Here is a 26,658-nt window from a genome sequence, read left to right as displayed (position 1 = left end):
TTTTCCCCAGTCTTTTTCTTTTTAAAAATCCTTCTGCCTTCCATACTTTCCAGGGAGGAGAACTTGGAGCCTAGTGGCCGTGTGCTGCTGCCCAGATGTTGAATGGCCCAGTTTGCCAGCTCCTGGGGAGCAGGGGCAGACCTGGTGGGAAAAGCCCAACAGGTCCCTGTCTTCAGTCCCCTGGTTTTCTCAGGCAGAAAGCTCTCAACAAATAGAGACTGAGTGTTGGAGGGAGTGAGAGATTTAGGGGTTTTAGAAACCGTGAGAGCTGGAGTGGGGCTCTTTTGCTCCCACGTCCACTTCACTCCGGTTAGCCTGTGGCAAAACCCAGCTGGCTGTCGTGGCTCTTTACCATCGCCCTCTTATTTCAGACGCTCTAGCTTTTGCCCGAGTTGTTCCTGTCCTAGAAAGTAGTGCGGCACATTCATAGCCATCATTTTGGGTGTCTTCCCCAGAACGCTTTCCCTTTTCCCCAGTTAAAATGTATCCTGTGCATACTTCTCTTACAGTGTTTATTACAATGAATTGTACCCATTATTCAAGTCTTTTCCCTTGGTAGGCTGTGAGCACTTGGAGAATACAGGCTGTCTTTTTTGTCTTTGTTTCCTCAGTATTAATGCAGTGTCTGGCACATACTAAGCATGTGATAAATGTTTGTTGACTTTTGACATAAACTAGATAAAACATGAAATTAGGAAGTACCTTGACTGCTTCATGGAGTTCAATTTTAAGGAGAACTTATTAGCATAGGTTGCATTGTATCCATTTGGGGTCTGATGTTGGACTCCCATACCTGCTCATCTAGACACTGAATATCTTCCTAGAGTTTGTTATAAGGGAATGAGGCCAGGACAAGTTGATATATTGAGGCTATTAGTCTGTTATCATGAATAATTGCAAACATAGGGCCCAAGAACTTAATATATTAACAAATTAAATACTTTCATGAAAGCCCAATGCAATATAATTATGTTGTCTATGAGGTAAGTACAGCATTTATTTTTAAAATAATTCACAATACACCACAGGAAGTATGATCCAGAAATAGGACAGAAATGAAACAATGACTATCTTTCAAGCGTACCTTTGTGAGTTTACACATAAACTAATTTGGAAATTATATCAGAATTCTAAATTCAAGCTCCTCCATGAATGTGATGCTCAGGCAGAAGATTTTCTTGACTCCTATCCTCGATTCAATCCCCAACCACACAGACACATGCACACCTCCCTTCCCCTGCAAAACACCTTCTCTCCTTTCTCCCCTTGACCAACCAGAAGCCTTTCAATAGGCTTTGCATATAAACTGACACTCAATTTTGGAAAGTTGTTATGTGTTTCTTGGGAAGTGAAATTATCCTCATTATTCATTAAGGAGGCCAATGAAGATGCTATGTTGCATCACAGGGGCCAGGGGAGTGGAATCTGATGAACTCTTGTGGTTCCCAACCCCAGGAGTTCCTCAGGTAAAATCTGAAACTGACCCCTATACATGGAGGGCAAGGAGAGACTGAAGAAAGAGGTAAACCACTCCAGACTGCGAGGTGGCAGGTTTAATAAGCAAGGGACTTTACATATGAGGCTTGTCTTGATTGGCTGCAAGATGAGTAGATCTCTGTATCCACCCACCAGAATTTTAAAAGTTCACACAGAGGCCTCTACTGGGTTCAGTCATGTATACTGTCCTGATGGTCTCAACAACACATTGCTCTCTCAAGGCTGCGTCCTTGAAACGGTTTCCACTATGGGAAGAGTGGGTGAAATGTACATGCCAAGGTCCAGGGAGGGGGTGAGGAGCCTCTGATTGCCTGGGTCCAGCTCACAGATGAAGCAGCAGTCACATCCTCTTGATGAACCCCTCCAACAGCTCTCCAGGCACTCCAGGAGTCTCTGCAGAAGGCAGGGAGGTTTAGCTGGCAGCTGCTGTGGAGTTGGAGCCAGCGTTGACGTTTGAGGACAGACTTAGAGTAGAGGGAGAGGGATGATGTTCTCTTTTTCAACAGGGTGGTTCTCAAACTAAGTGGACCAGTCGCTGCTGATGTTGTTGGTCCTGAGAGCCACTGTTCTATAGGAACCTGATCTCAGAAAAATGCCAGGTTACTTCAAAATTATTGGAACTAGGAGAGTAACCAGTGGGTATTATTTGAATTAAGGAGAATTTAAAGCTGTGAAGACTCTTATAAACCATCTAGGGCACACCCTCATATTATAAGCAAAGAAATAACAGGGATCCAGGGAGGAAGAGTGATATCATTTCGAAAATAAGTGGCTCAATATTATACCAAGAGAGATACATAGTTGGTCATGAGGCCAACTGAGACCACCCAAGTGGTTGTTTCAGCTACTAAAGATGTTATAAAGTTTATAGCAATACGCACAATGGAATGAAGAAACGAAAACTTGTTCTTCATCTAAAGATTCTGGTTCCTGAAATTGATATGAGGAAAATTATATTCAAACTCTGAGAGGACCTGGGGATGGAGCTTATAGTCAAGTGGAGGAGACACATTTTTGACAATGTGGTTAGAGTTGGCCAAAGGCGAGTTCTCAGAAAAGCTTGACCCCCAGCTTTTTATGAGCACATCAGACCTGTAGCTGATGGACAAGTGACAGAAGCTGTAACGGTTGCAAAAAAGTAAGCTTCCCTTCAAATGTGCCCCAGCCTTTTGCAAATGCAGAAATACATCTAAAGTCCATGAAAATTGTTATGCTGTTGGCTCATGCTTCGAGGAAGCCTGGCAAATTCCAGCCAGAGCTAGTGGCCTTCGTTTTCTGCTTTGATCACATGGCTTTCAACCTATCTCAGCCTCAGTTTCTTGTCTAGCTAATGAGATGAGAATTTAGTAAGATAATGAGAGTAATGTGCCTCACATAGGGCCTGGCATGTGGAAGACATGTAATCAAATTGTAGCTTATGCCAAAATGACAGAAAGACTGTTTAGGCTAATTCCAGATATACTTTATTTTTTTATGCTTTACCTCCATGCTACGAGATGGGTAATATTATTATCCCCATTTTGATAACAAAAACCAAAGGTTCATAAACACAGACAAACTTGCTTAAGATCACCTAGTTAGGAGGTATGGATCATGAATTCAAACCCAAGACTGTCTAGAACTATTTGTTTTCTTAATGATGCCTTCTTAATGATACTTTAGCCTGCGGGAAGGAAAAAACCTGAAAAGAGCTGTTTGTTACCTGACCCAAGGAATGAGTTGACCTTTAGCACTTTTCTTTTGATGTTGCAGTGTATTATCACTTCAGTTTTCCTAACATTTCATAAAGTAAGAGTTAAAACCTGGATGTGGTAAATTGCTACAGTCCTCACGACTCCCTTTTATCTTATACTTAGTCTGCTTCATTCATTTTTATTACCTGCCTCTTCCCCTGCCATCTGAACTTACAGCCCTCGAATATTTCTTTATATTTCTTCTTGCAAAAGAGCCCTGATATATCCACACAAAGTTTGTACAAGTTAAGTTCATAGCAGTTTTACTCAAATAGTAAAACCAAAAAGTGGAAATAATCCATATGCCTACTAACAAATGAATGCATAAAAAAGTTGTGGCATATCCATAAAATAGAATTTCATTTCTGCTAAAATGAAATGAACTATCAATACACTCAAGAACATGGATGAATCTTAAAAATATTATGAGTGAAACTTCCAGTTATAAAATAAATAAGTCCTAGGGATGTAAGGTACATATGGTGACTATTGTTAATAACATTGTATTACATATTTGAAAGTTGCTAAGAGAGTACATCTTAAACAAACAAAACATTATGAGTGAAAGAAGCCAGACACAAAAGAACATGTAGTACGTGATTCAATTTGTATGATATTCTAAAACTGTAGTTTTGTAGCCAAACTAATCTACAGTGACAGAGAGTAGATCAACGGTGGCCTGGGGTTAGGAGGTGGAGGGGGTGGAGGATTGACCTTAAAAGACATAGGGAACTTTTTGGGGTGATAAAAATGTTCTATGTCTTGATAGTGGTGGTGGATACACAAGTGTATACCATTTGTCAAAATGCACTGAACTGTACACTTAAAATGGGTGCGCTGAATTACATGTAAATTAGACTGAGTTTTTAAATTGGCTCTTGCTTTGGCCAGCAAAAGGATGAATAACAACACAAGGTCTTTGAGAAAGGAAAGTACCAGATAATGGGATACGGTCAAACTATGCCCACTTTGCAAACATGCTGAGGGCTTGATGGCAGCAAGCTTCCTAGTATCTCTGAAAATATCTGCTAAGGGATATTTGCCAAGGCATGAACCTGAAGTATTCCAGTCCTAGTACTCTGAATTTGTTTCACAGAAACAACAAAAAAAGGAACATGCGAAAGATAAAAAGCTCATATCATGGTGGAAAATATATTTAAAGTAATGACTCTTCAAACAGACTATAGCAGGCCATGATTCTGAGGATTTTGTCAGGAACTTAAGCCAATGGTGACAAAGGTCGGGGTGCAAAAGTGACAGAAAAACATGAATGAATGGATTGATCCTAAAAAGGCAGCTGATACCAAAGGACAGATAATCATATTATTCTTCTTTGGAAATAAAGAAAGAAAATTCCCAATACTTCTGAATGAAGAGTTGAAATTGGGTTAAGGAATTAGTTTTCAAAACAAGCTAGACTGAATATGGCTCAAATACCACAAAAAACCAAACCTAAAATTGAAAAATATTCCATATTTGTGATATTTGACCTTCAACTTGACGTCCTGTGAGGATGCAAATGATGGAGGAAACTTGAAGATTAACTAATGGAAATGTAGGCAGTTTGTGTGTAATACCTGGAATTTACCAAAAATGCTTTATTTTATTGATAATTCACAGAAATTCCCTAGGGTGGTACTTGGCACAGAGTGAGACCTAAGCAAATCTTTGATAGAATGAAGACAGGGAAAGAAAGAGGGAGGATCATTTTTGAAGTTTTAACTGAATCTATACATCTAAAGAGAAAAAAATGTATTTCATGAAAAAGTTCAATATGTAAAAGACAATAACATTTTCTCATTTACTTCACACTCTCCAACTCCCCGCAAATAACCTATTCATTAGTGAGTTAAAATATATATTTAGAGTAATTTCGGAAGTCCAAAATTATGAAAGGCATAAATTGGGATGGCTGCTTAGAATGGATTTCTCTCTATTCCTCCCTCAGCAAACTCTGGGCGAGGAAGTAGGAAACACGCTTAGACTGCTCAGGGGATGTCATGCTCTTCTCTGAACATTTGACTTCAGGAATAGGAAATAGGCCATGATTATTGAGTAGCCATGGCAGTTCAGCTGAAAGATGATCAATGGACTTCAACTCAGATGCATAGTTGGATTGACAGAAGATAATTCTCATTCAAGCTAATGGGAGACTTGAATTGGACTCATGGTGTTTCAAAGTGAAAAAAGGTAAAGTCATCCTAAATGAGAAATAAATAATCTCCTTGGTGAGTCCATTCTTTTAGCCTGAGCCCCTTTGATAGTTGACAATATAGAAGTTTGCATTTTTAATGATCTCTTTCAGTTTAGATTCTTATCAATGTTCTTTGTTGGTATTACTTAGTATGTTTTCTCAGAAAGAGGCTAGAAATTGCCTTCTTTCCTCCAGAAAAGAGTAACTGAGCATTATAAAGGTTTTCTGCCAAAAGCGCAGAGCCTCAGATAAGCAATCTCATCCTTCACCCATGATAAATAAGCTATTAAAAAATCAAGGAAAAAAGGTAACAGTTGGAATGTCTGAAATGCACAGACAGTGTTGCGGAAACCTTGTCGGTAAGACCACAAGTCTTCCCCGTTGTTTAGCCACAATGCTGGAGTCTTCTCTATTTATATTTTTGTTTGGGGATTTTTCTCTTCCCTGGGCTGAAATGCTTTGTGCATGAGACTGAAAAGCTGCCAGGACTAGTCCATCTGGCTGGCCAAATGGATTGCGCTCATTGGAGCAGTGCCAGGTGTATATCAGTAGAAAGTTTAATTTCTGGACAATCTAAGCCCCCAGTTTCTTCTCAGTTTAATGGAAACCACATTTCTATTTTCCAGAAACTCCTCCATTTGGCCTCACTGTTGCCACCCAGTCTTGCCTCTGATAATCTTGGTCCCAGTCTCTAGAGATTACCTGGCTCAAGAGGTCACCTCTCTTCTCTCTCAAGTCAAGAGCAGTGATGCGAGTTTGACGAAAAGGTTTATACTGAGTGAAAAAGCACTATGTTACATTTGATTACGTTTGTCTGACCTTGAACAATCTTAGGAGCCAGAGTAGTCATTTCAGTTAAGTAATTTAGTTTAAATTGCTTAATTAAGAAATAAAATTTTGTGGAATTCCCTAGATTAATTTGCACTTATACTTAAGAGCATCAACATTTATAATCAATTTAAAGAGGAAATAGGCCTAGAGTATTTTATAGTTTGCAGTGAAACCTAATTGGATTCATTTGGACTGAAATAGGAAATATAGAGAGATCTGATATATTTTTAATTTCCCACATCTTAAGGACAATAATGGGCATTTAATCTTTGTGAGGCACTGAGTTTTAGACTTGAAATTGCAGAAATTGTGGACTTCAAAGATAAACTGGCTGATTCCCCCGTGTTCTTACCTTTCAGAGAAGGCATTTGGCGGGGCTAGATTGCAGCAGGAGCTCACAGGCAGGGTTGGCCTCCACCCTCATCATGAGTAGGTGAAGGGTGACAGAGGAGGGTGCCCCGTGTCAGCCTCTGTATACGCCCTTCACTCTCCTCTTTCTCCTGAAGAATATTTTAAATGAGAGTATCAGGATTAGATTTGAGTGTTTAAGAAGATTTGTTTGAGATATAGGGAAAGGATTTGAGGAGGAACAGATGGAGAGACAGAGGGAACATTTTTGAGCTCATGTGTCTATCCTACTCAGAGATCCTGAGATCCTGAATTAAGACAACAGTAGTACCAATGGAGAAAAAGAGATATTCTGGAGATAATATCAAACGGACTTGGTGATCTATTGGGAGAAGATGGGGAAGAGATGGATGAGGGAGAAGAAGAAAGAAAGGATGACTGACAGGTTTCTGCCTGGGGTGATAGCTAGTCACCCACACGTCCATACATCACAGTTTGTCTGGGGCTGTCTGGTTAATGCTTGTAGTACCATCCTTTGCCAGTGTGTCCCATTTTGGCAGATAAATTTATGTGGTTAACTTAGTAGAAGAATGAATGGAAATCACACCGGGAATTCCAGGGAAGAGACTTGCTGAAGGGAGAATTGGACTTATTATATTTGAGATGCCTGTGATACAATTGTATTTCTTCACTCAGCTCCTTCAAACCTTTGTTCAAACCTCTCTTTCTCAGTGAGGTTCTCCTGACCATCTAATTTAATCCTTCAAACTTCCCCTTGACCATCCCTGATCCCTCTTATCTTGCTCTACTTTTTCTTTAATCTTAGTGCTGAACACCTTCCATCATACTGTATAATTAACTTATTTGGTATGTTTATTGACCATTGTCTGTAATCTGCTATGAAGGAAGCTCCTTGAGAACAAGGACCTTGGCCTTTTCTGTTCACTGATGTACTTGAAGCACCTACAAAAGTGTCTGCTATTTAGTAGATGATCAATGAATATTTTTGAATGAATGAATGAGTAAACTGAATAAACTCAACAAATATGTATTGAGTGCCTACTGCTTTTTGGGCTCATGTGTCTATCGTAGTCAGACATGTTCAACAGATTCCAGGATGTTCAGTAAGTGAACACACACAATTCTGAGGCTCAAGAGAGGGCCTGGACTAGAGTTACAAAAGTGTGTGTCAGCAGTAAGCCTATCATTTTGGAGCTATGGCATAATTAATACCCCATAGTGAAATAATTTTAAGTGAGATAAGAAGAGGCCTCAGGACTGGGCCTAGAGATTAACAAGAATTAGGGGAAGGTGTGGGAAGAGAAATTTGGATGTAAACTGAGTAGGAGTGGCCAATAAAATAACGAAATAGGTAGAATCAAGAAACGGTAGTGTCATGGAAACTGAGAGGGATTAAAAAGAATTTTTGTAATGAGGGAGTTGTCAAAGTACGAAATAAGCCACATTCTTCAAGTAAAGCTAGAATTCCCATCAAATTTATTAGAAAGACGGCTAATATGGAATTCTGTGCCCCTAAAATTCATATGTTGAAGCCCTAATCCCCATTGTAACTGTATTTGGAAATAGGGCCCTTAAAGAGGTAAATAAGGTTACATAAATTCATAAGGGTGGGGCCCTGGCCCAACAGGACTGGTGAAAGTTGATGCCATAGAGCAGTACTGTAGGGAGTAAAATGGCCGGGGGGGAAAGTACAATCCCCTTTATAGAGAATTGTAGATCTTAGGAGAGAAATAGCCCAGGAACCAGAGGGGCTGTGTCAAAACCCCAGAAGAGTACTATAAAAAATGTGTTTACCATAAATTTCCAAGAGACAAGTTGATCATCTTCACACTGTAATATGCATAATTATGCATATTGATTAGAGGGTATTTCTTTGTTTTGTAACTGAAGGAAATCTTGGGAGAGTTTTAAATTCGAACCAGGCAGGAGACTCTTACGAGGACATCAGCAATGAAGTTCACACTCTTTCAGTGTGATTTTAGTGTCATTAAATCAGCTGGACCTCCCAATCTATATTATATAGTGTTGATGCTACGCCCCAAGCTGTAGAAAGTTTAGGATTGTTTGAAGTCATCTCCTAGAATTTTTTAATGTACTTCTATGTTTTTTTCTCAGAGTTTATCACTGACAATTTAAAGTCAGAGCTGAGTTCTTTTCTTTCTAGAAGGCATAGTTTACACCTACTAACAGAACTTCTCTGAATCAGCATGTTATAATTTTCAAAGTGAGTCTACATTCATCGTATGCTAATTCCTCTTTTCCTCTCAGGGAATGAGCTCCTGCAGTTACTCCATATCTTCCCTGCCTCACCAATTTCCCATTGTAATACAAATGCATTGTTAGTCTCCAATATTAAAAGATAATAATAAAACATAGTTTTACCCACCTTACCCCCTGTATGTATCCCATTTCTCTACTTCTTTTTATAGCAAAACTCAAAAGTTCTTGTCTGTGATCATTCTCTCCATTCCTTCACCATCTAATCTCTTCTTAATCCTCCTTGTTGGGTTTAGCGTGTTGGTGAGGTCCATCGGGCCACTGTCTTTACTATCTTCATGTTTTTGCAGCATTTGCTAACGCTGATCACTCATTCCTTCCTTACAAAATACTTCTTAATTTAGCCTCTGGAGCCACCATACTATTCTGATTTTCCCCTTCCTTCACTGTTTCTTCTCAGCCTCATTTAGGACTCCTCTGCATCCTGAGCTCTAAAGGTTGGAGTGCCCCAGGCTTCAGTCTTTGTCCTGTTATCTTCTCTAGAAAACTCATTTCTTAGATGGCCTCATGGTGATTTCTCAGACATACATATCATCTCTAAGGAGATGATGCTTCAACTCTACCCCTGGGATTCAGTCTGGTAAACCCAGGCACTAAACACTAACGTTTCAAAAAAAGTAAGCCCCTTGATTCTCACCACCATCTCTAATGCAACTCTTACCATGAATATTCTACCTAGCAATGAACAGTTTAATTCATCCAGGTAGTCGGGCCAAAACTTATCAGTCACCTTTGAAACTTCCCCATCCGTCACCACAGATGTGTTTGCTCAACCTTTAAATGAGACACCGCTTTTTTTTTTTTAAACGACCATGCTCAGAAAGGCTAGTACCTGTAGTCAGGGTCCGAGATTGCTGCTCAAAGTTTCATTTGCCCCCTGTGTCCCCACTGGCTCCTGCACAGCACCCACAGCCCTGTGGGAAGCGTATGTAATTCAAAGAAAGACAGAAGCTTTGATGGCGGATTCTTGTCCATCTTTGCCTCAAATCCCCTCCCTCTCCAGAGGTCCCAGGCTCGTCCTCACAGCCCATGGCTGCATTGAGGCTTCCCTGCTGGCCCATTAAAAATGTACAAAAGGAGCGAAATGTCTTCTATATAAATAAGAAAGGTGAGCCAGGCCTCCTGGGTCCCCAGGGAGAGTCCCCTGGAGGCCGGGCTGGGGCCAGGCAGAGCGCCTCCTGAGGGCTCCTCAGCCGCACCCAGGGGTCCCTGCCTTGTTCGGCCAAGATCTCCGCAGCAGCAGCAGCGCAGCCCTCCACCCTTCAGCGGAGTTCTTCCCGGCTGAGGGCACCAAGCCTGTTGGTGCGGCCCCAAGCTTCCCAGGAGGGGCTGTGTGGCCAGAGTCTACTCTGCTCCGAGCCAGGAGCGCTCCCCCAGCACGAGCCCTCGCAGAGCGCGTCCGCACCGCCGCGGCGCCCCACCTGCCTGGCTACATCTTGCAGTTGCTCCGTGAGCAGTTCTGGGCTGGCGGGGGCTGGGGCTGCGATGGGATGGGGTGGATAGTCGACGGTAAAGGACCTTTTGAGGCCTTTGCCCTTGCTGCCATCGCCCCCGGACCCATCGGCCAGCGAGTAGGAGGACCAGTACATCGTGACGGCGTTCATGCCATTGGCCATCAAGAAGGACTTGTGGTGGCTCTGGATGGTGACCGGCAGCAGGAGCTTGTCGATGAGGTGCACAGGGGTGCAGGAGATGATGGCCCTGGCGGCAGAGGTCCTGCAGGCAGAACACTGTGTTGGGCCTCCAGATCTTTTCCATGCTGCGCCTCAAGAGCACGATGCAGGACAGGACACAACGCAGTGAGGGACTCCGCAACCTTGAAGTTGCACAGCAGGCCGACCTCGACGGTCCTGCAGTTCTTTTCTGCGCAAGCGCGCGCCTGCGCTGTCAGGTTAGGGCTTCAAGAGCAGGGGCAGCGCGTTCCCAGCCAGGATCTGGGGGACCGCGGGCGCATGCTCGTGGATTTCCATGAGCCAACGGTCAATACCGTCCAAAGAACCATCCGTTGATGATGTCGTACAGCAGGAGGAGCCCCTGCGCGCTCCTGAAGTAGGACCTGAACCTGGTGCACAACCTTGTCCAGCCCGGCGCGTCCCAGAGCAGCAGCCTCACCCGCTGGCCGTCCGGCAGGATGGTGGTCGTCTCGTAGTCGATCCAGTTGCTATAGGTGTAAGGGGACTCAGCCGCGCCGTCCTGCAGGATCTCGCCTTTGCCCACGTCGCTGTCACCTGCCAGCAGGAACTTGAGCAGGTAGTCCGTAGCTCGTGACCGGGCTGCCCCGGGTCCCCATCCTCGCTCATGCGCACACGGGCGACACCCGCGTGCCCACAGCGCTGGCTGCGCTGGAGCATGGGAGGGGCGGCCGCAGGCACTCTGTCCGGAGCCTCCCGCGGAGCTGCTCTGCCCTCCCCCACCGCCCTGGGCACAGGGCAGCCGTGGGGGCGCACCGCTCCCGAGGCCTCCGCCGCACCTCAGCCCCGGGTCCTGGCCTCTGCCAACTACCCCCATACCGCTAGCATGTCTTTCGTGGATAACTGAGATAGCCTTTTAACTGATTTTTTGTTTCTTCTCTTGCCTCCATAATATATTCTCCACAAAACAGCTGAGATAGTTTACAAATATAAATCATATGAAGTCACTCCTGTGGTAGTCACTAGTGTTACCCACTGACCACACTGCCCCCGTCCCTTTGGATAGCTGGTAGGATAGCACTTACTTGCCTTTTTGTGAATGGTTGGGATCATGTGGCTTGTTCTGGCCAAGAGGTTGTAAGCAACTTAGTGTTATTGAGTTGCATTATTGATTTGGAGCATTTAATTGCTGATTCAAGACCCTCCAGATTGTACTCTTCCCACTGCCACAGAGATTGGCACGTTCTAGACAGTGGTGACCCATCCGTCTGGGTCCAAGAGTGAGGATAATGATGGTGACCACAGAGAAAGCAGAATCCCTACCGGGCCCACAATGGACACAGTGCAATCGTGAGAAAAATCTGCATTGCTTTAAGGCACTGAGATTTTCTTTTTGTTGCTACAGCATAACCTACCTATTTTGATTGATAGTGTCTGCTGCTTAAAATTTGTCCCATGTGGATGAAGTTCTAACATATTTTGGATAAAATACAAATCCCTCACCATGGCGCATAAGCCTTTGTGACTTGTACCCGGCCTACTTCTTGATTCTTATACTCTAGACCCACTGTCCATGCTGTTTTTCCTGCTTGCCAAGCCCACTTCTTCTTAGGCTTTTTCCACTTTCTGTTCTCTATGCCTGGAACATTATCTCCTCTGAGCTTCACATGGCTGACTCCATCACTTCATTCAGTTTTCTGCTCAGTGTCACCCACTTAGAGAGACTTACTTTCTCTCTTTAAAATCTGTCCCCCACCTCTTCACTCATATTTCTTGATATTTTTACTTTCTGTAGTAGAAAGAATAGACCAGGTTATGCTAAAGTAACAACCCCAGCCCCCCCGCCCCCCAACCTCAGGAGTTTATCACAACAAAAATTTATTTCTTGTTCTCACTAAATGTCTAACTTAGGTCAGCAGTGGCTCTCTGCTCATTGCACCAAGCAGGGACCTGGCTAATGGAGTCTTCACTTTATCATAAGCTTCCAAGACCCCTGTGGCATGAAGATGGGAGCCATACAGTATCTGGCACAACTAATTAAATATGCTATCCCAGTATCCCACATGCTACTTCAACTAACCATCAAATGACCTACCCTAACCACAGACAGTTAGGATATTGTCCTGGAGGAGAGAAGAATCTTCAATGTTATCCTTGAGGAGAGAAGAATCAGATTATCAGGAAAGTCACATTAGTGACTGTCACAGCTGCTGTATTGATTTTCTACTGCTGCATAACAAATTACTACTAACTAAGCTGCTTAAAACAACTTTCTTTTATTAGCTCAAAGTTCTGTAGCAGAGGTTTAGGTAGGCTTAATTTGTTCTGTGCTCAGCGTATCATAAAGCCAAAATCAAGACCGAGCTGGGCTCTTGTCTGAAGGGTCAGGCGAAGGATCCACTTCGAAGGTCATTCAAGTTGTTGATAGAATTCATTTCCTTGAGGTTGTAGGACTGAGGTCCCTATTCCTTGCTGGCTATTCTCTGCTGCTAAAGACTGCTCGTCTTCCTCTCACATGGCCTCTTCATCTCCAGACCAGCAGTAGGATACCAGGTCCTTCTCATTCCTCCCCTTGTGCCCATTGAGGCCCAACTATCCTTTCTGCTTTCCTCAGGAAACATTATCTTCCCCTTTTTGTTCTCTTTTTTGCATCTCTTGTTCATCTGTATCTTTCTCTTCTTTTACAGTCTAAAGCTTGTGTTGTTTAATCTTCCTCTCTCCCCCTCTCTTGCCATCTCTTCCTAAGGCCAGTCTCACTCTTCCCTCTCTTACCAAATAAATCCAGCTTTTTGTCTATGTGAACATTTCAAATATCTGACTTCCTGGAACTTTCCTGACACAATTGAATAGGTCGTACAGGTCCCACCTCATCCTCACTCACTGGGATTTGCTTTGGCCCCTGGTGAAATGGATCTTCCTGATGAATTTTTTCTTGGAACATCTTCCTTGTGCCAACTTCCCTTACCAACACTGCAGGCGTTCTTGTCTCTCTGATGCTCTTTTTAAGAGTCCTCGCAGAAAACCCAATAGTCATGCTGTAACTGTTAGCTCCTTTTATTAGCCCAATTTATCAGTTCTTGGACTTCCCCTCCATTATCATCTAAATTTAACCTCTCATGTATACATCTGTCTTTTATATATATATATATATATATATACCTTTCTAATACTACTTTGAAAACTTTCCAGACTAATTTTTGCCATCCTCAATGAAGTGGAATGTGGTCTGTCTCCCAAGCATGCTCTAAGATCAAATATTTGCTGTGTCTTACAAGTGCTCCATCTACACAGGGTCTCATTCTGAGGAGGGGCCTTGTCTTTCCATCTGTGTAAAAATGTTGGTTAAAATTTTTTATTCAATAAGAGAATGTTCCATCAGCAAGTACTTATATGGCTTGCAAAACTTCAGGAACTATCCAGAGTCAGGGCTCCAGGATACTCCGCTCTAGTCACTGAACAGAGAATATAATCTTTATCTAAGAGACTGCTCTTCTTTAAGAAATCTAATTATACAAAGTGATATTTAGAGGTGATCATATTAAAAATGTGTTTTCTCTGTTCTCTTCTAAGTATTTGGATCCTCATACTCCACTTTTTCCGTGGACTTTCAAGCAACCTTTGCTCACAGACACCTACTTATGCTTTTTCCTCTCCTCAGCAAGTGCTACCATATGTGTATCATGCCATCTAAATTAGAGCTGCTGAGTTACACTTTGATATTATGCCTTTTCCTTATGACTGATGAAAAGCTCCTGAAGAGGTGAGAGCTTAACCCAAACAAATCAATCTTTAATGACAGAACTTTAGTTAATGTGGCACCAAGAGTAAAACAGATATTTAAGTCAAAGGTCCTGCCAAGAACCCTTCAAATTTCACCACAGAGTTAACTCCTATTCTGCTGGGAAGTAAGGCTTGCTATTCTTTGCACATGCTGCCTGTTAACTAGTAAGGGATGTTCTCAATCCCGTGCCCCAAAGTGACATTCTCCTTCTTTATACATAAGCTCAAGACAACCTGAGTCTGTTTTGTATTTAAAGGAGAAAAGGACTTCTTGACTGGATGAGCAAAGAAAGATCCACACTTGGAGGAACTAGAGGCTTTTTCACTCTAAGCTGAGACATGTAAACATGGAAATATGGAAAATGTAGTTAAATTACAAAATGAATTTTGATGATTCAAGTTGAATGGAATTAAGTATAAAAATGTACCTCAAACGTTGTGCATGTTCGAATCACCTGGGGACCTCTTTCAAAATGCCAATGCTCGTACTCCATTCTAGGCCAATTAAATAAGCATGCCTGGGATCTGGATATTGGGTTTGTTTGTTTGTTTTCCATTTCAATCTTCCAGGAGATTCTATCATACAGCCAAGGCTGAGACCACTGGAGCAGAGGGGAGGAATCAGAGGGACTGAAAATGAGCCCTGAAGGCTTGGCCAGATTCTGATACCTGGAGAGGAGTAAAAACGGCAGCCTTGCAAGAGACTGGTGTGAGAACAAATAGACTGGACAATGGCCCCAGTTTGGGCTGTCAAGAGATGGCCTGACCTGAGCCAGTGCCTCCTGTTGAGAAGGTAGAAGGTAGGTCTGCGTTGGGTGTACAGGAATTCTTCCACCACAAATATACTTACTCTACATTCTGATTTATTTCCTGAAGTTTTCCTTGGATAACTTTTTGGGAATAATGAATGTTTTGGTTCCGGTGAGTTTCAAGGTCCCTCTTTTGGTGTATCTAGAAATAACAGAAACAAGGGATTCAGAATTAAAGATAAAAGACAAGGTTTTGGCCAAGAAGTTTTTTTTCTCATGAGTCTCTGCTAAAGGAGAGACAGCGCTGAGAGAATTAAATGAGGTATTGAACGTGGGGTCACAATTCAGGGCCTCCAGAGGCCAGGAGGGTAGCACAAAGTGTGGTAAAACTGTTGGGAATGGGAGGGCCTATGAGGCTCCCCTCACACAGGCCCTTACCTCAGGAGCTTTGCTGGCCAAAGTAGTGGTTTCCAGGGAGAACCCTGTGAGGAAGCGATAGGAAGTGAAAATTAATTGTATGTTTCTTTCTTTCTTATTTCTTTCTTTCTTCCTCCCCACCATGTTCTCTTCCTCCCTCCTGCCTCTCTTTTCTTCCTCACCTTTCTTTCTTTCTTCAAGCCTTTCTTTTTTTTTTTTTTCCTACTTTAGGATATCTAGATCATAATTGATATTCTTTTTGTTGTTCCATCTATATTATTTAAAAGAATACAAAATATTTGTAAGGACTTCTGTAGTTTCACTTACAATGTTTTGAAGTGAATTTCAAAATATAATTTCACTATAGGATGGGAAATTCCCCAACCTTGAATTCTACCAAAATGAAGTTTCCAGAAACTTAAATCAAGCAGTTAGAAAGAGACACTTATATAGTTAGAAGCCATTCCAGGTAGTGTTTGACAAAACCTAAGAGTAGTTAAGGCTAATAGCCATCCTAATTCTTCTCCTTGCCAAGTTGAAAGACTCTGCTACGTAAGCATAAAAGCATAGCTCAGCTGAGGGTTCAGCCTTTTACTTGGGAGTTGATCTGTTAGACTCTGGTCTAATGTTGTTGGGAATAGAAAGAGAGAAAATTGAATTTACCAAAATTTGTCTTATGATGCATATTCTTTATAGTTAAAAGGAATAATGTTATAGGCGGATGGTGAGGCTGTGGAGAGCATAACTGAATAACAACAGATGGTCACTAGATTACCTTCTAAAGAAGCTGGTGGTAGTTAAAACAGGGATTTATTTTACGGAGTGAGTTTTCAAACTAGACTACTGTCCGCAGAATTCTTTTCTCTTTTCATTCCCTTCATAGCTCTTTGTTTCTTGTCTATATAAACATGGAGAAGATATTTTTAAAAAATGAGTTTAGAAATGTGCCAAATGTTAGTCTACCTGGGTTGGCCATGTTAGCGTCTCCATCTCAGCCTTGACGCTTTCCTTCTTGAAAATGTTGGTTGCCCCTGAACGCTCCTTTAGCCCCTTCTCAATATTTTGCCTTTTGTACCAATTATGTTGGACAGATTCTAAGATGGGCTCCACCCTCCATGCCTCCTGCCTCCTCATGTTCATGCTCTTGTATAATTCCCTTCCCTTGAGGGTGGGTGGGACCTGTGACTTATTTTAACCAATAGAATATGGCAAAAGTAAAAGATATCACCCCTGTGATTACACTGTTATTTAAGACTGACTTGGTAGCAGACCTGCTCTAAAGACTCACCTTCTAACATGAAGTTAGAATCCATTTGAGAAAGTCCACATGGCAGGGAACTGAAGGCAACTTCTGGGAACTGAGGGCAGCCTCCAGCCTCCAACCAGTAAGAAGACAGGGCCATCAGTGCTACAACCACAAGGAGGAGAATTCTGTCAACAATTGGAGTAAGTTTGGAAGTGGATGATTTCCTAGTCAAGCTGTCAGATGAGAGCTCAACCCAGTTGACATGTTGATTGCAGCCATGTGAGACCTTAAGCAAAGGTCTCAGTTAAGAGGTGCCCAAACTCTTGACCCACTAAAACCGTGAGATGATAAATATGTGTGTTGTTTTAAGCTCCTAAATTTGTGGTAATTCATTACACAGCAACAGAAAAATATTACACCTTTCCAGAAGTACAAATCAAAATGATGCTAATGATGAGTCAAGCAGGGACCAGGTGTAAGTGGTAACACTCCATCTTATCCATAGCGTTTGTTCCGTCACTGGGGCTTCTGTCTTCAGTAATTCATTTACAAAAGGTTTGGTGCGTGGAGTTATCACTTTGACTCTCAAGAGCCCTTAATGCTGAAAAATAAGTGGGAATCAAGCAATTTGAGGACACTTTGAAAGATTAAACATAGTTTATTTCATTAAAGAAAAACAGGTCAGTGGAATTCACCAATTGTTCACCAGCATGAGAGAGATTAGTTTTACCTTCTGGATGTTGGTTTGTAATTGTAGTCACTATAATCAATACGAGAGGGAATGAAAACTCCAATGTTCGAGTCAGATCAGTTCCTGTATTTTGAAGGCAATTTTAGGATAGATTGATCACCTGAAAAAAGCAACTGCAAAATGCCAGGCAGTCAACTCAAAACAGTGTGTGTGTGTGTTCCCATATAAATTCTATTACTTTTTAAATAAAGGGTCAAGACAGTCCTTGTATATGCACACGTTTTTAAAATGATGACACTGAGTCCAGCTGCATGAATTCCTTTGTAGGAAGTAAATGACAGTCCTGGATGACAAATGAAATTGTATAATACAAATCAAATTTGGGGTGTGGAAAAGAGAGTGTTTGGGAAACTCTCCAAATGCAAGATGGAATAATCTCTTCAACCAGTATTCTTTGTGTAGAGCACTTCAGGAACATTAACTTTTCTTCAATTACTATTTTATAGGACAGTGCAGAGTTGAACATAATTTTAGCTAAGGAAAACTGGAGACACTGCAATAATATTTACATAGTTAACAATAATAACTTATGTTTGTGTATAGTTTTATAAGAGTCTTCATGTTAATGATCTCATTAAATGTAAGGCTGAGATATTACTTTCTCCATTTGACATTTGAAGAGAGAGAGAGAAAGAAAGAGAAAGAGGGAGAGGGAGAGAGAGAGAATGAGGGGGAGAACAAAGCCAAGATGAGAGTGAAGATTTTTCACTTTCTTCCCTAAAGACTTACTATCACCCTTCCCCATTTTATTAACACCTATGTATTGTGGAGACAGAAAATTTGCCCATCTACCATCCATACAGGAACACCAAGGAGAAGGAGAAGATTCATCAGCTTTTGTGGAGAAAGTCCTGATTCTTTAAATCAATCCTCCTTGTGTAAGTGTAAGCAAAAAGTTTTGAGTCTTTGAGGACTAGAATTGATTCTTTGAGGAAGAAATTGGGGCCCACAGAGGTTGTGTGTCTTGTCCAATAAGAGTAAGAGTTGGCCTGTAGTAGAAGCTACCTACCATTCCTTGAGGTCTTACTCTGTTCCAACCACTTCACACACATCATCTTTAATGCTTCCAAGAAGCTTTATGCATATGAGGAAACTGAAGCTCACAGAGTTTAAGGTACTTGCTCATAGTTGCACAGTTAATAAATGGAATACAAGGGATTTGAAGCCAGGTCTCTTTAATTCTGAAGCCCATGCTCCTTCCATTAATCTAGGCCACTTCTTGAGAATCCAGTTCTCTTTCTTCCCAGCTATAGCAACTTTCTATAGTCTGAGCCCAGAGTTCTAGGTCAAAGATAAAGTCAAAATTAGTCTTTATCTTATGAGGATTTGTCTAGAGATAGTTTTTCTTTGACAAATAGCTAGAGCTTGAGCTTGTGAAAAGTTAGAACAGCTGCTCCCTTGCAGAGAGTCCTTGTGTGTGTGTGCTTGTGTGTGTGTGCACATACATGTCATCACAAGGTCCCGCTGTAATAGGTGCTCTCTCTGATGTGTTTTGACTTTCATTTTTTGCTTTTATTTGAAGTGTAGGTTTTCATTGTCTCTTTATGCAGAGTTTCATCAGCATGAATTGAAGATGCTTGTTGGAAAGGCCACAGTTACTGGGCCAGCATGAGTGATTTCAATCCTGGCTAGATTGTGCTTCCTTAGGGTGATGCCTGCCGTCATGTCTGGCATCATGGAGTCCAAGCCTCCTTGCTGTTTCCCCTCAAGAAAGGCAGTGGAAGTTCACAGGCACCAAAGGACCTTTTCAAAGACACAAGACTTTGGGTGGAGCCAGGGGTACAATGTGGCACAGTGTGTATTCACACAACAAATGGAGGGCTTTTCTTGAGATTTCAAGAACAGAAGGTGCAGACAGACACAATAGTCTCTCAGCCACGCTTTAATGAGCCAAGGCCCTTGGCTGGCTTGATGCTCAGTAACAGGACGTCTGTGCAGTGAGAATACAAGCAAAGGATGCTCAGGCTGTGCTTGGCCAGGTGTCTCCAAAGGCAGAGAAACATGACTCATGACACTTGAGCTAAGTTGACACTGCTGCCATCACCCTGGGAAAGCAATTTGTGGGCAGAGATCTAGGCTGTTTATAAAAATGACATGAGCAGCAGCTCCAACCTCAGGAGGCTTCGTAGGGAAAGATAAAGAGGAGGATTACAGAAGCTAAAGCTTTTGTTTAAAGAGAGATTACAAAGCATTTAGTTTGGATCAAGTCAGCCTAAAGCTTACTTGCTAAAATGTGCCCCTTTGCTCGGCTCTGCGATGAATTTTGCTTTTAAACTTCGTGCTCAGATGGAAAGACGAAGATGAGGCTTTATTTGGAATGATCACAGATGAGGCTGTTTTTCTCTCTCTCTTCTATTAATATGAATTCAGGAAACATGAGGATTAGAAGAGATTCTAATCAATTGCCCAACATTAGTTTTTCTAGTAACAAGGGCAAATGTGCTTTCTAAGTACTTGAATGTGAAAAGGAAATCACGCAGCAGAAATGGATACAAGGTCAACACCTACAGAGATTTTCATGAAGTTATGGTTTCTGTGTTGGAAATTGTCTAAAATATAGACTACCCATGTTGGGAGAGTAAAAAAATAGGTTTAAAAACATTCCTTCTATTTCCACCTTCTGAGACTGAATTGGATTGACTGCATGGCTGATCCAGTGACTGCAAAAACCTACATATTTAGGTAACTTTAAAAACGAATTGACCAAAACTCAGCCAATTTGTCAACTTTTTGTAGATTTGGCCTTTGTTCAGCTGGGGATCATTCCTGGTCTTCTGTGTGTCAGGGAGATTTTTCTGCTTCAACGAATCTTTCCTTTTCTTTTGAAATTAAAATCTGAAGAAAAATGATAGAATTCCAAAGGGATCATATACAAAATTAGATGTATCTGATTTATTAATTAATTCATTAATACAGTAGCGATTCATGGAGCAGCTACTAGATGCTTGGCTCTATTCTGAGCGTTGGAAATCCAGTGATGAGTAAGACAAATTCTCTGTGCTCAAGTTACAGGAGGAGAGACAGAAACTAAGTAGTTAAACGGAGAAGTATATACGAGAATATAATTTCAGATCATGGTAAGTGTTACCAAGAAATTAAAAAGGAGAGAGTGTAGGAAATGGAAAGGCTATTTTGGAATGGATGTCTTGGTGGGCTTTTCAGAGGAGGTAATATTTGAGCAGAGATTTGAAGACATGTAGGAACGAGCTGTGTGAATATCTGACAAAACAGTGTTTGATAGGGAGGATATAGCAGGTGTAAAGGTCTTGAAGCAGAAACTACCTTACAGTGTTGTAAAAACCTCAGGGAGGCCAGTGCGGCTGAAGCAGAGAAGGTGAGGAGGAGCAAAGCGGAGGTAAGGCTGGAGAGCAGCAGAGGCCTAGTTATGTAGATCAGGGGAGCCCATGGTAAGCAGGTGGGCTGTTGTTCCAAATGTGATGAAAAGCAGTGGAAGAGGGTTGCAGGGGAAGCTACATAGTCTGATGTCTGGTTTTAAAGAGCTCTCCGGTGATTGTGTAGAGAAGAAACTGGTGCAGCAGGAATAGACGCAAGGAGGCCAATTGTGAGTCAATTTCTCAAGTCTGTGAAGGAGATGGTATCTCAGAGGAGTGTGATGTTTGAAGAATTGAACAGAAGTAATGGGACTTAGATGTGTTTTGAGAGTAAACCCGACAGAGCTTTCTGATGGATTAGATGTGGAGGAAGTTGAGGTGGGAGAAAGATTTGAAATAATGGAAAGAATGGAGCCATCTGGCATTGTGCAGTGCACAGTCTTCATCTGTGTACAGGCCCTGGTCAAGCTTTAGAAAGTGAATGAATGTTGGTGGCTGCAATGAAGAAGAGAGTGAAGGAGCAGACTTTTTGTCAGGGTAAGGTGGGAATAAAGATTTTTGATTTGAACATCTTATATTTTATTTTCCTCTAAACTACTACTATTACTACCCAGTCTGGAGTCAGGGAGAGGTGTGGATGGGAATACAAATTGGTCATCATCAGCCTGTAAGTGAACTATGAGGTAATGGTATTGGAAGACCAGTAGAGGAGAGAGAACAGGGCCAAGGACCAAGAATGGGGGCCAAGACAATATCCAGGAAAAGGCGGAGGAAAAGAAACTGGCCAGTATGAACCCTGAAGAGAAGCCATTGTGCAATAAATGACTTTCATGGAGAGTAAAGTAAAGAGAGTATTTCAGCTCTCCCTGGGTGTTTGAGTAATATGAAGACATTGAACTGACCCATGGAGTTAGTGAGATGAAGTTGTTGGTGGCATCAATAAAGAGTGATTAGTGAGGAAAAAAGCCTGATTATAGAGTTAAGAAAATGGAAGGTAAAGAAGTGGAGACTGAATGTAGATAATACATTCAATGATTTTTCTCCAAAGTTAGTAGAATAAATTGACAATAACTGGAAGGGGATGTAGGACCAAGAGATTTTTTTTTTTTTTTTACAGTGTTTTTATGCTTTATTAGTCAGGATAGTAACAAATAGGCCCTGAATCCCAGTGGTTTACTACAACAAAGGTTTATTTCTCACTCATGCTACATGTTCAAGGAAGGGCAGCTGGAGGCTCTGCTACCCATCGTTTCTCAGGGTCGCAGTCTGACTGAGGCTCCCTTGTCTTATATCTACATGATCTCAATATGCAAACGCCTCAATCGCTCTAGCAGAAGAAAAAGACTAGAAAAGAGTGAACAGGATTTTCACTATCTTAGCCTGAATTGATGCACATTTAATGGCCAGAAGTAATCACATGACCTGCCTAACAGCAAAGGAGGTGGGAAATGGAGGAGAGCAAATGAAATCTTCAGTGACCATCACTGTCTCTGCCCCATAAGCCAATAGAGAGAGTAAATTAGATGGTCAGGCCGATTTCCTGAGCAGGCCAGAGGGGGCGGCAGTCAGTGCCACTTTGGAGAGACTAGTTTTAGCAGCCCTATCTGAGTGAGAATGTTTTACCCAGTATATCAGGAAAGAAACTTGGGTATGTGGATACTGATTCATGGAGGCTGGGAGATTTGGTGATGGAGAGATAAGGGCATTGTCTTCTGAATAGTTTATTTTCTCAAGAAAATAAAACTAAGGGCATCAATTAAGAATGAAGAAAAGAGAGTGATTTCTGTAGATTTTGAAAGTGTGTCTGTAAATAATGGTCTCTAACAATGGGAAAACAAGTTTACTAGGAAAATGAGAGCATATGGCAGAGGCAGCGTAGTGTACTGTTTACTCTGTGCAGATCCTGAAGTCAGACTGTCTGGAATCTAATCTTGGCTGTATCACTTATGACTATGACCTTAACAGCTAAGCACCTCAGTTTTCCTGGTCTGTAACATTGGAATAATAATAGTACTTACATCCTAGGACTGTTGGGGGATTAAAACTGAGCCTGGCACTGTGAACTGTCAGCTGTTATTGTGAGGATAGCCTGACAGTGGGACACCTTCAGGTTTATGGTCCTAAAAATGAAATGATGCCAGTTAGTAGGGCTATGTGTTTTTTCTCTATCCCTGTTCAACTGCTCAGTTGCTAGGAGGCAGATGTGGAGTAGGCAGAGAATGAGATTTACCCAGGGTTAGACTCGATGTGTAGCACAGAGTTTGTTTCATCCAATGCCCTATTGCCAGGTAGTCATGTTCCTCCAAGTGTGAAGATGTCTGCTTCCACATAATTTTATTTCTTGTCTGAAATCCTAAGTATGTTTCTATTTCTCTGACCTATGTCAGATTTGACAAGGTCAAACTTCTCAGGGACCCTTGAAAATATTTAGAAGGTTAGAATTCCCTTTCTGATTAAATTAATCCTCTTCTCCAAGAAAAGCACCATTTATGATTCCATAAAAGTGGCATATTTGGCAGCGAAAACCTGCAAGTCTCTCCATGAGGAAATAGCACTTAGAGCTACAGGGGTCAAGTAAATGATATTCAAAGCTTCTCTCTTGGAAGGTAAGGATATTATTTCTGCACCAAATAAAATATTATTGAGATAGAGCTCACGTTATGTTTCCCATAAGTGACTCCTTTTTCCTCTGTTTTAGAATCCCTGAGTATTTGAACCTTGATCTTTAGTGGGAAATAGTACACCAAGGATCCTATTTCAATTATCCTGCAGCTTACACACTGCTTTCTTAGTTGCTAATGATGGGAAGCAAATGTCACCAAGCAGAAAAGAGGAATAATTCCAATGAGACTATGTGGGCATGCCAAATGCATCTTCTTTCCCACACAGGAATCTGGAGGAGTCCAACATAGGAATCTGTTACTGTGTAATAACAATAAGACAGTTTCCTCCATGGTTTTCCTTGCCTTTTGAAGTCTTTTTCTTTTGGCTTCTCTTTCTAAAAATCATCTCTACCTTCCTTAATACCCCAGGTTTTACAGAAACTCTTGTGATGTTTGATACTAGATATTACTCGCTATCTAATTCATTGAGATGCGTCATCCTGCAATTAATAGATTTCTGATTTAAAAAGGCAAGTAGCTAGCAATCTCCAGCTCTCATTAAAATATGATTGTAAATATATGCAAACAAAAAATATAGAAACAGCAAAAGATCAAAACTCAGAAAAAAGAAACTAAAATTGGAAAATAATCTAATGCCAAAATCGAAGAAAAATTGTAACTATTTATATTGCACATGGAGCCAGATGGGAAGATGTTCCACATTCTGTTCTTCTGTTCCCAGACACATTCTTCTATTCCCAAGATCTGGACAGCCAAGGAAACAAGCAATTCTTCTATGGCATCAAGTCTATGGTGCTTACCTTACTTGAGTCGCGGAATTGTGAGTGACTTTGGTATTTTTTGTCAGTCTTTTTTATCTTCTAATTTTTAAAAATCTTAGCTTAGAAGAGAGTGTCTATCTATCTAAGGGCAGAAGATAATCTCAAATTCAAACTGGTTGTCTTTGGGATGGGGAATTTGGGTGATAATATTGTCTTCCTATTTTATTATATTTCCAAACATTTTTACTACATTCATATATTACCATACAATTAGAGAACAGAATGTAGTTTTTAAAAGGCAGTGCTTAAGAGGACTTTGAGGAACTTGGTTTTATTACTTCTTATTTTAAGGCATATTTGCAACAAAATATCTTCTTTCCTACTTGGTGTTTTTAATTATTAAAGTAAGAAAGATTATCTTTTTAATGAAGAAGGTTAATATATATAAATCAAAATGGCTGTCTGGATTTTTACCCCAAATGGAGGTACGTTTGGGTGGTCTGCCTTAAAATATAGTCTAGGTTGTAGACAGAACTGATAATGGTGGTTCCAAAGGGCCATCAAAGACCTAGATTGTCAAAAAGCTGAAACTGAGGATGACTTTTTAATAATAATAATTTTAATAATGTGGGGAGAATTATTGAGATAATCTTTTTCATTGTAAAGTTTCTTTGCATCCATGAGGGGCTGTGACATACCTTAAGATATAGGAGTTATCCTCATAAACAATTAATGCTTTGGTATGATGAGAGACTCTTGTAACTGGTGATCTGGAAGCACCTGCTTTACACTTTATTCTTTTATTATTATTGTCATTATTGTTATTAGAAGTAATAAGGCATAATTTACATACATTGAAATGTACAGATCTTAAATGTACAGTTCTGTCTGTTTTTACAGATGCATATACCTGTGTAATCTGCATCTATATCAAGATATAGAACATTTCTGTCACCCCAGAAAGTTCCATAAGGCTTCTTCCCAGACCATTTGGTTACTTTCCAGTTTAGGGCTTTTATGACTAAAGATGCTGTCAGTGTTCCTTTGTGTTCTGATGGACATAAACACTCATTTCTGTTGAGCACATGTACAGGAGTGAGATTGCTAGGTCATGGGATATGTGTATGTTGAGATTTAGTGGTACTTTAAAATGTTGTTTCTATGTGATTGGACCAATTTATACTCACCCAGCTAGGTAAGAAATTCACAGTTGCCCCATATACTTCCCAATACTTAGTATTGTTTATCTTTTTGATTTTACTCATCCTGGTGAGTATATAAGGGAACTTATTATGGCTTTAATTTGCATTTTTCTGGTGATTAATGATGTGAACACTTTTTCACATGTTTATTGGGTATTTTGATAATCCTCTGTTATGAAGAGCCTGCCTATTACAGTGTGTTTTAAATGTCTATTTTCTGGTCTACAGTTGTGCCCTAACAACTGTCCTGTGAATTCCCTAAAGGTAAGGAATGCTTTGAATAGATCTTTCTATTCCTTATACTTAGCACACTGCACTAGCTCATTGCAGATTCTAAAAATATATTGGTTTGAATGAAATAAGGATAGTTATTAAATAGCTCCTCCTATGTGTGGGACGCTTTGCATGTGTTACTTCAGTTAATCCCCATACCAACCCCGTTTAGAAGTGAGGAACTTGAAGCTTGGAGAGCTTTGAGTATTCACCCTGGCCACAGAGCTAGTAAGTGACTTGCATTGCGATAGTCTGAAACCAGACTATCTTGTTCAAAAACTCTTTTTGTTGTTGTTCCTTCCAAACCACCACAATGGCTTCAGATTAGAAAGAGGTCTTTCACTGTAGTCATTCTGCACCCATTTACTGTCTGTGATGGCAGAGAATGCTGTACTCTCCAACATCCGTGTTTCTCTTCTTTTTTCTACGCACAAAGCTAAACTACAGTTCCTAGGCCCCTTGAGGTTAGGTCGGGTCTGTGACTGAGTTATGACAATGGAATGTGACTTAAGGTTGTGTATGCCATTTCCAGGTCTCACCCATAAAAAATTCCCTGCATGCAATCTTCCGCAAACTGTTTTTTTGACACACTAGAAGTCTGCATGTTGAAGATGATGGTATCATAAGATATAAGGACCCTGGGTCCCTGAGTGACTCTGTGGAAGAGACACTCTTTCCCTCTCCCCATCACATCAGCCTATCATGAGTGAACATTAAGCTCTCATCATGATGGACCACAGAGATTTCAGAGTTTGTTATAGCAGCCCAGCCTGCTACAGTCTCTTTTTAGGTATTGGTGATGCAGAGATGAATAGCTATTAGCCTTAGGGAACTTCAGGTTGGTAAACAAAGAATTCTAACGCCCTATGACAAATGTTATAGTAAAGGCACAGACCAAGTTCTGTGGCAAATGGTGGAGACAGATCAATTCTGCCTTGTAAACTTAAGGAATGTCTCACTGAGGGGATAATATTTTTTTACCTGGGTCCTT

General features: G+C 41.2%; 1 pseudogene; it reads right to left on the bottom strand.

The window, feature by feature from the left end:
* Positions 1-967: 967 nt before the first annotated feature.
* LOC111768894 (ras-related protein Rab-40C pseudogene) lies at positions 968-11,191 on the bottom strand (annotated as a pseudogene).
* Positions 11,192-26,658: the final 15,467 nt, after the last annotated feature.

Source organism: Equus caballus, chromosome 18 (assembly GCF_041296265.1).
Source record: "Equus caballus isolate H_3958 breed thoroughbred chromosome 18, TB-T2T, whole genome shotgun sequence".
Lineage (NCBI taxonomy): Eukaryota > Metazoa > Chordata > Mammalia > Perissodactyla > Equidae > Equus > Equus caballus.
The sequence above is the reverse complement of the archived record's forward strand: the minus strand, read 5'-3'. Positions and strand labels throughout refer to the sequence as shown.